The 15,990-nt window shown below is 38.3% G+C and overlaps 1 long non-coding RNA gene across 1 annotated transcript; it reads right to left on the bottom strand.

Annotated features, from left to right (window-relative positions):
* Positions 1-3,144: 3,144 nt before the first annotated feature.
* Positions 3,145-5,050, bottom strand: LOC138404558 (uncharacterized). Its single transcript, XR_011238451.1, has 3 exons — positions 4,978-5,050; positions 4,162-4,427; positions 3,145-3,691 (listed from the first exon to the last, which is right to left on the bottom strand). It is a non-coding gene; the product is annotated as an uncharacterized lncRNA (long non-coding RNA).
* Positions 5,051-15,990: the final 10,940 nt, after the last annotated feature.

Below are 15,990 nucleotides of genomic sequence, written 5' to 3'. Positions count from 1 at the left end.
AGGGATGTCAAGACAAAAACAGTAAATCTACTGTTAAAACAGTAGGGTTGGCAACACAGCTGACACCACTCTGCCAGTGTGACCATTTCAAAAATGAAGAATCTGCCCGACACTGGCAAAAAATCGACCAAAATCTGTCAACTCCCAAAAATATGCCATCATATTATTATTTCCTATGGGGACTAGAATGAATAAATAAAATAATATTAAAAAATTCTTGAACCAACCTATAGTATGTAGGTATGTATATTTTTTCGTGAGGAAACCTGAATGCCTTATTGCGCGCATTGTTTTCGACCTGCGCACTAGACTCACTTTGTATCGTTTGCGCATCCGAGTTCAGAATATTACAGCTGTTTCGAGATTCTATACGACGAGTTTTGCATTGCGCTGGCGACGTATGAGTAACAGAGAGATGTACACAATTGTTGTTGCGGGATGCACTTGTGTTAACGGTCGATGTATTTACCTCCTTCTCATTGACCTTGACCGTACTATTTGCACTATGCACCGCACCACTCATTAGGCCGTTAACTAAATCATTTTCCATATATGGTAAACTTAAAGGCCCGCTGTCACAATCATAAAAACCTGGTAAACAGGCACCTCTTCGCTTATTCACATAACAACTTGTGCTCAGGGTAGTATCTTGTTTGTTTACTAGCATATCTTTTGTGACATAAGTTTCCTTAATGACCGATATATCGTGCCGTAGTGTGATGATGTCTTTTAATAATCTAGTCACATCTACATGATATGGCATTGATAAACTGAAGGTAAATTGCGCAACTGGACCAGATAACTTACCAGCTGATGTTTTGAAAATGTGTAGTAAATATCTTAGTCTCCCTCTTTGTCATGTACTTAATTTAATCTTAAAGACTGGACAATATCCTTCTCAATGGAAGCTGACCCGAGTTACATTACTTACCTTAGTTAAAAAACGGTACGACGTCCGTAGAGGAGTTTCGGCCCATAGCTATTCTCTCAACGCCTGCCAAGGTATTTGAAAGAATTGTGCATAGAGAGATAAGCCGGCAAATCAGTAATTTACTATGTGACGAACAGCATGGATTTAGGATTACGAAGTCTGTCAATTCCAACTTATTAACAGCTACTGAATACATATCGTCCTGCCTAGATAGAGGCCATCAAGCAGATGCACTTTATTTTGATTACCGCAAAGCTTTTGATAGAGTTAATAACGATATTCTTCTAAAAAAACTCAGTGCTATTGGTCTTTCTCCTCAGCTCCTACATGTATTATCAGACTACCTCCGTGACCGTCAGCAATTCGTTCGATATGGCATATATGAGTCTAAACGATATCATACGCGATCCGGTGTAAGCCAGGGCTCTATCTTAGGACCTCCATTCTTCCTAATCATGATAAACGATCTTCCAGAATCTATAAAATATGCAAAATGCTTGCTATATGCAGATGACCTAAAACTAATATTCGAAATTACTTCTATCGAAGATTGTCTCAAGTTGCAATGCGATCTTACAGCTGTATATCACTGGAGTAAAGTGAACAAAATGGAGTTCAATCGTGACAAATGTTCAGTTATGACCTTTGGTAAAGTTCGGTATCCTTTGATACATGAATATAAAATGGATGGAATCCCTATTCCCAGAGTACAGAACATGAAAGACCTAGGTGTAATTTTTGATAAAAAATTGACCTTCCATGACCATATTAACACCGTAGCAGCTGACTCATTTCGAAGATTAGGATTTGTACTACGCAACTCTCGGGAGTTCCATAGTCCTTTGGTAATACGATTACTATATTACGCCTTAGTCCGAAGCAAGCTCGAAACAAGCACCTGTGTCTGGCATCCGTACGAGGCAAAGTACGGGTTTATATTAGAAAAAGTACAAAAGGCCTTCCTAAGATACCTGTATAAACGTTGCTATGGATATTATCCTTTCCTATACCCAACCAAATTTCTGTTAGGTTGCTTAGGTTTCAACTCCCTGGAGGTCAGACGCATTTGCGACCAACTCAAAATTATGTGTCAAATTTTGCGAGGAGATGTTAATGCTCCAGAACTTCATAACCAACTGTGTCGCATACGTGTCCCTGAATCCAATAGTAATCTTCGTCCACGAAAAAATAAACTTTTCGTGGTCCCACATCATCGCACTGTTGCTAGATCTATGTCACCTATACCCCGTTTATTAGCATCATTCAACGCGCTTTTGGACAATAATGCTCAATGGGACCCATTTAATGATGGGTCTATAATACTGGTTCGGGAGTTAGGTACTGAAGTACGCTGAGAGCATTGCATGAATATGTCATTCAATGTTCTCAGCGTACATATTCAAAATTCTTTGATCTTTTATCGTTTTGTATTTTATGTCTTTTTTCTTGTACCTTTATTTGTATTTAAATTTATTATTAATCATCTAGTTAGTGTAAGTGGCACTGCCGTTCTAATTAGATATAAAATAAATAAAATAAAATAAAAAATAAATAAAAAATGATCGAACGTGACCGGTGGCAGTTTCTGCAGGTCTCTAGCCACAAAAATAGGCAATAGCTCTGGGTCAACTTCCTTTATTACGCTGATGATGTCTTGAATATCACGGTTTGTTTTACCTTCTCCCTTGCGATTAATCTTCCGCTTAATCGTTGTACTCAAAGACTCGAATAGCAGGTTTTTTGCCTCTGCTATCTCTTCACTGGTAAAAGCCGTATTACAGAGACGTAGGATGCTTTCCTCATCCATAATATCCGCCTTGTTCACTATAAACGCCATCACTTCCGAAATAACAATCCGACAATTCGGACATTGCAATTTGTTGGCCGCCATTAGGCGCCTACACACACACGATTGACAATTACTACAGTAATTACGTTACGTCCGAACGCATCCGAGGTCAGACGACGACTGATTTGATGATGATGATGGTATGTAGATTATTGTTTAGGTTGTTTATTTACTTAATTACCTACTTGTAATTTTACCTATATAATTTTTTTTAAAGTTCAGTAAATAAAGTGCTTTATTATTTTATTAAGTAATAATTTCCTACTAACTACCTAAGTCATACAAAAATAAAGTAAACAGACATAAAATCATGAGTTTTCTTTTTTATTTCAAAAATAACAAGGATTTCCTTGAAATCTGCCACATTCTGCCGCTTTCTTAAATCGTCAGCTAAACTGCCAGAGTTAAAATTTAGGAGCCCAATCTGCCCAAATGGCAGAAATCTGCCAGTAAACGGTCACACTGACACTGACACAGTCAATATTGCCATCTCTTAAAAACCGTTTGTCTTTGATACCAACTTCATGTCAGCCAGGGGTTTACCTTTACTGTGCATTCGTTACGGGTAACTTTAGAAATTTGTCAAACTTTTGTGATTCATCCTGTAAGAACTATTTTTGATATCAGATAAAATCGTTATATCCTGCACTCATCAAGGCGGCAGGGATTAGCCGGAATGATGGCAGGGGACCTGGTGGGTTGACGCTGTTTCCTGGGAAGTATTTTTTAAAATCGGACTTATGTCCTTAGGCATGGGCTACGAATGGAATATTTTATATTTAGTAACTATAGTTTTTTCCTAAAATTGAGATTGAAATATCGACCTGCAGGACAGCGTCATACGTTAGTCCACAGTCGACACCCAAAGTGACGTTGAATGTGTATTTTGCCGGCCCGTTCGTGCGAATTTCCTGCGAAAAGAAAGATGGCGGGTAGTTCGATACTGCAAGTGATAGCTCCTACTTAGTCACATCTCACAGCACCACATCGTTAAAGATGTGTAATACACATCGTGACCACCATCCATGTAACTAGGTTGAAATAATCGTTGTATAAAACGCGGTACCTACGCCACTCACATGATATTATTAGGATTGATTATGTTTTTCTGTTTTATCACAATTCTCGTAACCTAGGTTATTATTCGTAAACTTTTATTTGATTTTAGAACAAAATATATAACTGGTATTTTATGTTTACCACTTGTATAATACAGCTTTCCATTAATTTTATAAATATCTATTGGTCGCTCTTCTAGAACTTTTTGCAAAGAATATTTAGGTTGGCTATTCATAGTTATAGTTTCGACTTCAATGGGTAGATAAAGTTTCGCTCCTGAAGTTTTTAAAAATCAATATCATTATTAGGTAATTTTGTGTACCTTCTCTGAAATCAGCGTTAGATAAAATTTCAGTACCGTTGATTATACTCGCAACAGTATCATTAGGATATTCTCGACTAATGATCCTTGCGATAAGTACTTCGCTTTCATTGTAATGCTCTCGATAATGATTTCTTGTTCTGTCAAAAGTTTGTTTATCCTCATTTATTTTCAAGTTACTAATCTTCGACAAATTGGCTACAGAATTTTTTTCTTGTAATGGACAACAATAACAATCAAAGGGCCGTGGTTTGTTACTTAGGAATCTGAAAAAAAAGTGTCCTTTAATCCAAATTTTACCCATAATATCTTCACAATATTCATCATAGCTGTGATATTTTAGTGGTTAGGACGTCCGCCTTCTAATCGAAGGTAGGGGTTCAATCCCGGGCACGCACCTCTAACTTTTCAGAGTTATGTGCGTTTTAAGTAATTAAATATCACTTGCTTTAACGGTGAAGGAAAACATCGTGAGGAAACCTGCATGCCTGAGAGTTCTCTATAATGTTCTCAAAGGTGTGTGAAGTCTACCAATCCGCACATGGCCAGCGTGGTAGACTATGGCCAAAACCCTTCTCACTCTGAGAGGAGACTCGTGCTCTGTAGTGAGCCGGCGATGGGTTGATCATGATGATGATGATGATTAGCATAGCGCGTTATAGGTATTATAATAGCATAACTAGGTAGTTAGTTTGTAGATTCCTAATTTTAATTTTTTTTTGATTATTATTTCTTAAGATCTTTTATTGACTAGTGAATGCAAACAGGCTAGGTAGGTAGGTACTTAATTGATTGAAAATAAATTTGTCTACTCACAAGGAGTCACAGTAAACTGAGCAGATTGGCGACGTATCCACCATCATCACGGCCGTCATTACGAAGAGAGTCTCCATAATTAACATGTTTGCGAAGAAATTATCAACGCAGCTCCACATGTTCATTAGTACCATTTGCACGCTTTGATCCGTTACAACACTTAATTAATACAGCGGTGAAATCAGACCTTGTGAATAGTAGGTATCTCGTAAGCTGACTTGCCCCGATGCGGACGTTGAATTGAAATCCCACTAAACCCTGAAATATGTATTTCTAATTTCCAGACCAAATTTTGGGGCAACTTCACGCGAAAATAAACCATTTCGTGCCGCCTTTGTAAGGTCGTCAGTCTAGTGGGCTGGAGGTCGTCTTACCCTGCGTTTACCGGTACGTGGTTAACATTCCAGAACATGTCCGCCCCGACCAGTTCTGGAACAGTCATGGCCACTCTGCTTGCATCAGTAAGCTGAAGTGAAGAAAGAAAAATCCCATACAAAAAACCCGGCCAAGTGCCAGTCAGACTCGCCCACTGAGGGTTCCGTACTACAGTCGTATTTTTTCGACATTTTGCACGATAAATCAAAAACTATTATGTATCAAAATAAATAAAAATCAGTTTTACAATGTAAGTACAGGTCCCTTTCATAAGATACTCCATTTGGTATAAGTAGTAATCTTACTTTGAAACTTGAAAATACTAATTATTATTTCTATTTCCTTTGAGGTCCTACGGATAACGGAACCCCAGGCCCGGCGAAAATGAAAAGTATCTAAAATGAAAAATAATAAATAGTAATCTATATAAACAAAAGGAAAAGCTGACTGACTGACTGATCTATCTATGCACAGCTCAAACCACTGGACGAATCGGTCTAAAATTTGGCATGCTGATAGCTTATCATGACGTAGACATCCGTTAAGAAAGCGGATTTTTGAAAATTCAACCTCTAAGGCGGTAAAATAGAGGTTTGAAATTTGTGTAGTACATACGGACGAAGTCGCGAGCATAAGCTAGTCAATAATAATAATCATCGCAATTATTACTTTCTTTGGTTTTGGTGGCTAACATTTTTGTTTTGCCTAGACAAGTTTCGTAGGCGCCAATATAAAAACTACATTTTAATGCAAAAGCTCGACTTTCTGTGTTACTGACTTGTTTTCATGTATTTGAACGAGTGAAAGTAAATTCAAATTTAGGTTTCAAGAAAACTGATTTTTAAATACTGAAATACTTGAGGGCGAATACAAATAAGTACTGAAAACAGTGATTTGAAAATACAAAGGAGAATGACAGATCCTGAGCCAACAATTTACACACAATGTAAATTAATATTAATCATCCTAGTATTAAATAACCACTTAAACATTAATCATTGTGATATTAAACTTACGGATGTTTTTATTAGTTTCACAATAATTTATAGGTAAATTGCAAATAACCTAGAATCATTATGTGACTCAATCTTAGATTTAATGAAAAACCGCAAGTTCTAGAGGTGTTAAATCCTAAGTTTAGCTATCAGTGATGAACCAGCAACAAAATGCTGCATAAAGCATACGTGTAAACTACTTTTATATAGTAAAATAGGTTACGGTTAGATAAGTCACAGATTTAAACTGTAATTTTTTTTTTTTTTTTTATTCAGATACAAGTTAGCCCATGACTGCAATCTCACCTGGTGGTAAGTGATGATGCAGTCTAAGATGATAGCGGGCTAACTTGGAAGGGGTATAGCAGTTTTTATTAAACCCATATCCCTTTGGTTTCTACACGGCATCGTACCGGAACGCTAAATCGCTTTGCGGCACGGCTTTGCCGGTAGGGTGGTAACTAGCCACGGCCGAAGCCTCCCACCAAACATATGACCAGAAATATGTTTGTAAATAAAAATATATATCACAGTTTATCAATTTCAAGAGTAGGTACTACATCACAACTGAAACAATAATGTTTCAAATACCATGTTGGGCAATGAACTAAGGATTCATAAAAATAACTGAAACATCGCTATATTTTAACTGAGTTAGGAATATTACCCAATAGAATCTAAGCATAAACCATGCATATATTAATGTTCTAATCTAACCTGACCCGATCTAAGCTAAGCTAACTAGATTTTGGCAAATATAAGAGGGATTTAGATGATGATGATGCAGAGAAGATGCAATTACTATAATAACCGGTAAGACCGGTCAAGTGCGAGTCGGGCTCGCACACGAAGGATTCCGTACCATCGTACAAGGTATACCTAATACTTTTATGCTGCAAATTAATGATGGACTGTGCCATTTATACCTATGTGATTTAGTAAATTATTTTTTACGTGAACACATTTTAAATGGACTAATTTTTCTGCTTTATTCAAAAGAATAATATCCTAAAATAGAAAAAAATCTCAAATAATATTACAATACCTTACAATATTACTTATTACCGCAGCACAATATGTAGGTATATCCCAAAAAGCATTTTTTAAAGACTGTACCGCTTATGCAGTTATTTACTTAGTATCGTTTTCGCCCACTTAGTATTTTTTTTGCAAGAAACTGAAACTTTCACTACAACACTTGAAATTTTCATTACAAGATTAGATATTTATTATTTCCCCTTTATATCAGCTCATTAACCGACTTCAAAAAAGGAGGAGGTTCTCAATTCGTCGGAGTCTTTTTTTTTACGTACCTACCTATTTATTGCACTCCATACCCATAGAATATCGCCAGATATTATGTTAATTTTTCGCAAACATATTTGAACACCGCTCGCAATATTAAATATTAACCTATCTCATAAGCAGTCACCAACTTATTTATATCCCTTCCCTTCTGTAATTAGCTGTGTCCTGTGTGGGGAAAGGAGTGTCAACAATGTGAAAATTAATTTTTTTGAAGATGGCGGATCTAAAATGGCCGCCGAAAATAGATTTTTGGCATACCAACAGAAGAACATTTGTTGGCCTTCGATTTATGTAGCTACGGATTTTAGCTACTATTTACAATTAACTATACCAAAAGTAAGTAGGTACTGTCACAGCGTACCTACCAATATAAAACAGGAATGCTCCGAATGTCAGCAGAGGTCATGTCAGTGCCAACATAGCTGAAGTCATCAGTTGACACTCATTATTATTAGCATTACTTCGATTCGACTAAATCGGCGAAACCTGCCACAATTTTATATAATTGAGTTTTTTTTCTAAAATATGAAGTAAGTGCCTATTAAAACTTTAACCAAATTGAGTCAAAAAATAAAAGATTAAAATATTTAAAAAATATGCCGCCCCTCGCAGCTGCCGCCCCGAAGCCCCTATTGGCCCTAGGGTAAATACACCCCTGATTGGTCCATGTAAAGTTACGTTATGTTTTTTTCTCATAGGTAAGTAAGTACTAAGTATGGTAGTGATGAAAAATAGAATACCTACTGTGTCACTCGGGGCCAAAATAGTGTGTTCGCGGGCAGCGTAGGTATATTACAATTCAACATGAGTTTCATTATCATTCGGAATATTTTACAAGAAAGGCTTATACCTATAAGTATAGTGCGCGACAGATCTAGATGGCATTCGGGGTGGGGACGCCCCGCAGTCGCACACTTTCACAGCCCCCGCGATAATGCACGGGTGACGTGCGGTGCGGGTGTGCCCCCTTTTCATACACCCATGGCCATCTCGACCTCTCGCGTACTATAAGTAGGTATAAGGTACCTATTCTAAATTCTAATATACCATACCTGACACATTCCATTTATCATAGTCTTCTTTCTTACCTTATTCCACGCTACGTGGGGTCGGCACAACATATCTTCTTCTTCCACTCATTCCTGTCATTCGTCAACGTATTATCCACTTCTTTTTCACGCATATCCTCTTTCACGCAATCCATCCCTTTTCTTTGGTCGTCCTCTCCTCTTTTTTCCTTCCACATGCATACTTAACATTCTTCTAGTGACATGGCTTTCTTCCCTCCGCATTATATGCCCATACCATGCCAGCCTATTACCCCTCATCTTTTCTACCACCGGCGCTACTTTCAAACTACCCCTTATATATTCATTTCTTATCTTATCCATCCTTGTCACACCACACATCCATCTCAACATTCGCATTTCAGTCGCATGTACTCGCCTTTCATCCGTCCCTTTTACCGCCCAACATTCTGAACCATACAATGTGACAGGTCTAACGACTGTTTTATAGATTTTCCCCTTAAGTTTAAGGGGCATTTGCGGGTCGCATGTAACACCTGAGACCTGTCGCCATTTCATCCATCCCGCATTCATTCTATTGTTCACGTCTCGGTCAATATTACCGTCGTTTTGGAAGAGCGAAACCGATTATTTATCATAGTATCGATCTAAATTAAAATATGAATCATGTACGAACAAAATAATAAGATTTTGTTGTGCAATGTAAATACGTTTCTAGAATACAGCAGCTGCAGTGGATAAAATAAAAGGTAAATACTTAACACCTATGCTACGTAATTATGTAATTGCTAGTTTCCGTTGATGAGTCCCTTTGTTTTATTCTTAATGCGTAGAACCAAGTTCTACGTTCTACCTAGGTATTATTAATTTGTTATCAAATTATTATCTCTCCATTATTAATGGCCGATAAAATATTATATTAAAAATACATCCATCTTAAAAGAACTTTGAAACATTTCTGTTTAAAAGTCATATGGTCGGTTAGTCTCAGTAGCAAATCAGTACATTCAAATCACCGTTTTCAGTATTTGTATTCACCCTCAAGTTTTCGCACAGCGAACTCAGTTTTCTTGAAACCTAAAATTTGAATTTATTTTCAGTCGTTTAAATACATGCCCAATGGGCAATGCCCATCCGTGTCGGTTGCATCACTAATACCTAAAGTAAACTATCAACGAAGGTACAGTATAGTACGAGACAGGTCGAGATGGCAATCGGGGTATGAAGCGGGGCGTACGCGTCCCCACCCCGATTGCCATCTCGACCTGTCGCGAACTACATATACCTACCTAGTATGTACAATAAGTCAATAACATGATAAGGTGTAGACATAGCGCAGGTCGCATTGCAACCACGCCAGGCATCAGCTAATTTAAGTAAATAAAAACCGCAGAACGCACAAAAGGTCACATTTTGCGAATGTCATGTCCCTGATAAGTAAGTAGTTGCTTATCTTCATTATTTTTAATTAAAACCGATTTTTTCACCCAAAGACGTCAATCGATCAATTTATAACTAAGTAGCTAGGTATAAATGTTTTATTTGTTTATAACATGTTTCGTACTGAACTCCCAAGCCGTGGGGATTCGGGAATTTCTGGTGGTGAGTTGATATTTACCTAAGATATCAAGCAACGGCTTTATGATTACACTCTAAGTCCGAACTCCTTAAACCTGAGGTACAGCACTCCTAAACCATAGAGACTCAGGAACTGTTCCTGGTGAAATAATATTGTAAACACCAAACATAGGCTTTGTTATTGAATCCCAAGTCCTCTTCAATCCTGATGCTGCAAGGTACTGAACTCCTAAGCAGTCAAGATTTGGAAAGATTTGCTGATGAATTGTCATTTTAGGTACCAAGCAATGACTACTTACGCTTAAAAGCTTAAAAAAACTGACTTCTAAAACCACTAAAAAGAAAAATATTTATTTTTTCTTTTTAGTCAAATCAAATGGTTTATTCAAAATACCTACTTAGGTTATAAATTATACTTTTTGAAAGTCAGTTGTTGCATTTGTAAGATGATATACATCATCATCATCATCATCATGATCAAACCATCACCGGCTCACTACAGAGCACAGGTCTCCCCTCAGAGTGAGAAGGGTTTTGGCCATAGTCTACCACGCTGGCCAAGTGCAGATTGGCAGACTTCACACACCTTTTTTTTTTTTTTAAAGAATATTACCCATATTAAATGACTAATATTCCCCTTTCCTCTCCAATTAAGCTTCAAGCTTGTGCTAGGAGTAGGTACGACAATAGTGCAACGGGCGGGATTTGAACCGTCGACCTTTCGGTTTTCAGTCCACTCCTATACCGGTTGAGCTATTGAGGCTCTTTGAGAACTTTATGGAGAACTCTCAGGCATGCAGATTTCCTCACGATGTTTTCCTTCACCGTTAAAGCAAGTGATAGGTATTTTAATTACTTAAAAACGCACATAACTCCGAAAAGTTAGAGGCGCGTGCCCGGAATCGAACCTCCGACCTCCGCCTGGAAGGCAGAAGCCCTAACCACTAGGCTGAGCGAGTACTTCTGTCATCAGCCCATCTGTCACCAGATGAACAGTCATTGTCAGAGGTTAGGTTTTTATGCAAAATAATTCACTTTATAAATACTTAGCCGGATTAAGATACGGCATGAAACACGATAATGCTATCATGATAACAAGTACTTATGTATTAGGTAAGTATAGTACGCGACAGGTTGAAATGGCAATCGGGGAGGGAACGCCCCGCACACCCACACTACCCCCGCGCTAACCCGGTGCGGGCGAGCGCGGGTGACGTGCGGATATGCGGGACGTTTCCCCGTCTCATACCCCGATTGCCACTTCGACCTGTCGCGGACTAAACGTGAGTAGGTACCCTGTCGGTACCCCACGGATTTGGGTACGCTGTGCGATAATGTGGGGCTGATAAACTATAATACCTAGCTGACTATCATGAACAGCGCATCGCCAGCTCACTACTGAGCACAGGTCTCCTCTCAAATTGAAAATGGTTTGGCCATAGTCCAACGCTCTGGCCAATTGCGGATTAGCAGACTTCACACACCTTGGAGAACATTATGGAGAACTTTCAAGAGTGTCGGTTTCCTCACGATGTTTTCCTTCACCTTTTTTTTTTTTCAAATACAAGTTAGCCCTTGACTGCAATCTCACCTGGTGGTAAGTGATGATGCAATCAAGATGATAGCGGGCTAACCTGGAAGGGGTATGGCAGTTTTTATTAAACCCATACCCCTTAGGTTTCTACACGGCATCGTACCGGAACACTAAATCGCTTGGCGGCACGGCTTTGCCGGTAGGGTGGTAACTAGTACTTACTAGGAGTAACTTTTGAACACAAAATTGGCTAAAAACATAGTTTATTATGCCTAGAATCGATCTGCATTCATAAAGTTTTTTTTCGATTTTGTCGCTTAATTCGATATTCCATAACACAGTCCAATTAAAAAAGTAGTTAGGTACCTATGTAGGTATACCTTCGATCACACTTACTTAATTTTCATAGGTATGAATTCCGTGACGACCATTTTCTTACAACAAGAACATTAACTTATCGTAATATTTAACCTTGTCAGATAATTTATGATTAGGTATATTTTATCATTTCAATTTAAGTACGCACCTGCCTATCTAGTACCTACACATAAGCGTGCTACACTAAATACAAAAATAAATAAAAGTTCCTACCTAAAGCGCATAAAATCCGCCATTTTGATATGTTTTAGGGTTCCGTACCTCAAAAGGAAAACGGAATCCTTATAGGATCACTTTGTTGTCTGTCTGTCTGTCAAGAAACCTACAGGGTACTTCCCGTTGACCCAGAAGCATGAAATTTGGCAGATAGGTAGGTCTTATAGCAGACATTAGGGAAAAAATCTGAAAACCGTGAATTTGTGGTTACATCACACAAAAAAATTAAATTGTGGTCATGAACTAAAAATTAGAATTTTCAATGTTCGAAGTAAGATAACTATATCAAGTGGGAATATGAAAGGGCTTTGTGCATTCCAAAAACAGATTTTTATTTATTTTTATGCATGATAGTTTTTGATTTACCGTGCAAAATGTCGAAAAAATACAACTGTAGTACGGAACCCTCGTTGTGCGAGCCTAACTCGCACTTGGCGGGTTTTTTATTTCTGAAGGTACCCAGAAACACTCGCGCCATCAAGACGAATCTAATAACGTATAATTTATCAAGATATTCAAAATCGGTGGAGCCTACTAAAACTACTCGAAATTTATAAACTACTTATACTTACTACTACTATAGTTACGAGCGGACATAGGAACGGACATACATATATCATCGATGTACTATCTATGAAGACATCGATGACATAGTTACATACAGGTCAAACACATAACCCTCTTTCATTGGGCTTCGCCGCAGTCGGTTCAAAGCAGCCTCAGAGGTACGAGTAGAGTATCAAGTTCTGCGCAAACCACCATGTTGCAACTTCAAACTGGATATCTACTCATGTGCCTATAGTACGCAACAAGTCCAGATGGCAGTCGGGGTGGAGGCGCCCCGCACACTCGTACGGCCCCCGCGCTAGCCCGGTGCGGGCGAGCGCGGGTGACGGGCTGGTGTGCGGGACGTCTCCCCGCCTCATACCTCGACTGCCATCTCGACCTATATACTTGTATTGTGATTACTGTACTAATCAGTAACTATCTAATGTGTGTCTAACGTTCAGCTGCTATCGGACAGTGAACTTTATACCTACCTAGTAGGTAGAAATCAGACGGTTAGTGTACTGTCTGATTTCTCTGTTCATTGTAATAGCTGTACCTACCTGCCTAAGAGGAATCTCGAAATTAAACATACCGACCAAATACCCTAGAATTCGGAACATCACGGTAGGTATTTGTATTTTGTACTTTGTAGTCATCAATATATAGAATTACTTGTAGCCTACCTTCTTTTAAATTCAATATAGGCGCACGCTTGACCACGATCACACCTTATGGGAAGTGATGATGTGGCCTAAGATGGGACGCGTTTGCCTAGAAGGTGCCTATTCACTCTTGTTTAAAGATACCCGGATTATAATTGGCAGGAAACACTGATCTCGGAAGAGTATTCCAGACCCTAGCCACCTAGTAAAAAATTAACGTTCAATAACCTTTGAGGGTAAACTTAGAGGTCAATGCCACAATACGACCATAAGTGTTGTCAGTTGTTTTTTATTAAGAGAGCTAGCGTAGAGAGGGACTTAAGGGGAAAGGAAGTGTCAAATCGCGAAAATGCTGTAAATTTGAAGAAAAAGATTTTCTTTCCTAAAGCATTAATAGCTATTAAATACATGTAATAAAAAACTTCAATTTGTGAAGATCATAATGACCTATATCACATTTGTTCAAATTATCCCGTTTTTTGAAGAATTGATGTTGAAAACATTGCTATGATCTACTTGTTTTGTTGTTTTTTTTCTTTAACGGCTAAACGTGTTAAATTCAAACCATCACAAAACAATATGTTTAGGTTATCTTATCATTTTAAATTATTGGTTTTAAACGAAATGTATTTCATTTCTTAAATAATCTAAAACGAACGGAAATTATTCATTTTCTTGCAGGCGCTAAATCCTGTCAGTAGCCTTTTGGCTTTCATGGCGGGCGGAGCTGTGCGCATCCATTTCTTCGTAAAATTACGCTATAAACTTATTATTTTTGAATGAAAGTTGTGTTTATATGTACTGGTAATGGTTGAATAATAAAATAGGGATTTATTTATCTCAAAATGAAGCCTGCTCACTACTCAAATTTATTTTAAAATTATCGTAGTATTACGTACTAGTTGTGAGGTTGTCATAGATTATGTTGACAGACAGTAATATTTTCTAAGTAAGTATTATACCTATGTGTCAGATCCATATTTGAATTTCATTTAATTTAATTTCATTTCATTTCAAGTGGCAATGAGCGCTCGTAATTCGAAAAGCCAAATATATATTTACAAATACGATCCCAATTCCCAAGGTACTGGAATGGCGACCTCGCACCTGAAAGCGCAGCGTTAGAAGACCCCCTCTAGGTGGACAGACGAATCAAACGAGTCACAGGGAGCCGCTCGATTCAGGTGGTGAAAGACTGTGCCATGAGGAAGACCTTATTAGAGACCTATGTCCAACAGTGGACGTCTGTCGGTTGATGATGATGATGATGATGATGATTATGCCTTTCTTCTTCTTCTTCAATTTTGAAAAAAAAAAATTGAAAGCATCTGGCATAACCTGTTAACTTGAAGCCTTAATAATAATTATTAAGGCTATTTCAAATTAAATTGATATTTAAAACTAGATGATGCCCGCGACTTCGTCCGCGTGGATTTGGGTTTTTTAAAATCCCCTGGGAACTCTTGCGAGATAAAAAGTAGCCTAAGTAGCCTTCTCTGGGATATAAGCTGACTCTGTACTAAATTTCATCAAAATCGGTTAAACTGTTGGGCCGTGAAAAGCTAGCAGACAGACAGACAGACACACTTTCGCATTTATACTATTAGTATGGATTATAAGAAAAAGATTTATTGCCTCTCAGCCCTCTGAGAGACGTTAGGTTAAGTGAACACGAATTATGACAGTTCTGTGTTCTAGCGTAAGCTTTAGGTCTTCTGATAGCGTCAACAGTGACATTTCGGCTGCCTAAAATCCAAACCCTGTAAACGACATCAGACGAGATCGCAGGGAGATAATTTAATTTATTTTATTTTAAGACTAAGTACTTTCAGTAGATTTTCTAGTAGTTAGACTTTGTTAAATAATGCAGAAAAAACATTATTGTATGCAAAGTATTTTCCTTGCAAACATTTAACATGTACCTATAGTACGTGACAGGTCGAGATGGCAATCGGGGTGGGGACGTCACCCGCGCTATCACGCACCGGGTTAGCGTGGGGGCTGTGCGGGTGTGCGGGCCTTATACCCCGATTTCCATCTGTCATTTTCTCATCATTCATCTCGCGTACTATAGAGCTTATTGCCTTTCCTATTCTTACTTTTAATGCATTATTAAACGTCTTTACTGTTTTGATTTGGATTTTAGATCATGGGTTATGTTTTTAAAATGGTCACAGCGACTTACTAGGCTTTGAATTGGTTTGCTTTGAAAAGGTGCACTTACTATATATAGCCTGCGACAGGTTGAGAGGGTAATCGGGATATGGCAAGGGGACGCGCCGTACACCCGCACGTCATAAGGCGCACGACTGCACCTGGTTAGCGCAGGAGCTGTGCGGGTATACGAGGCGTTCCCTCCCCGATTACCATTTTTTCAACCTGTCGCGTAC

Source organism: Maniola hyperantus, chromosome Z, assembly GCF_902806685.2.
Source record: "Maniola hyperantus chromosome Z, iAphHyp1.2, whole genome shotgun sequence".
Taxonomy (NCBI): domain Eukaryota; kingdom Metazoa; phylum Arthropoda; class Insecta; order Lepidoptera; family Nymphalidae; genus Maniola; species Maniola hyperantus.
Note: the sequence above shows the minus strand (reverse complement) of the source record. Positions and strands in the feature narration are given on the sequence as shown.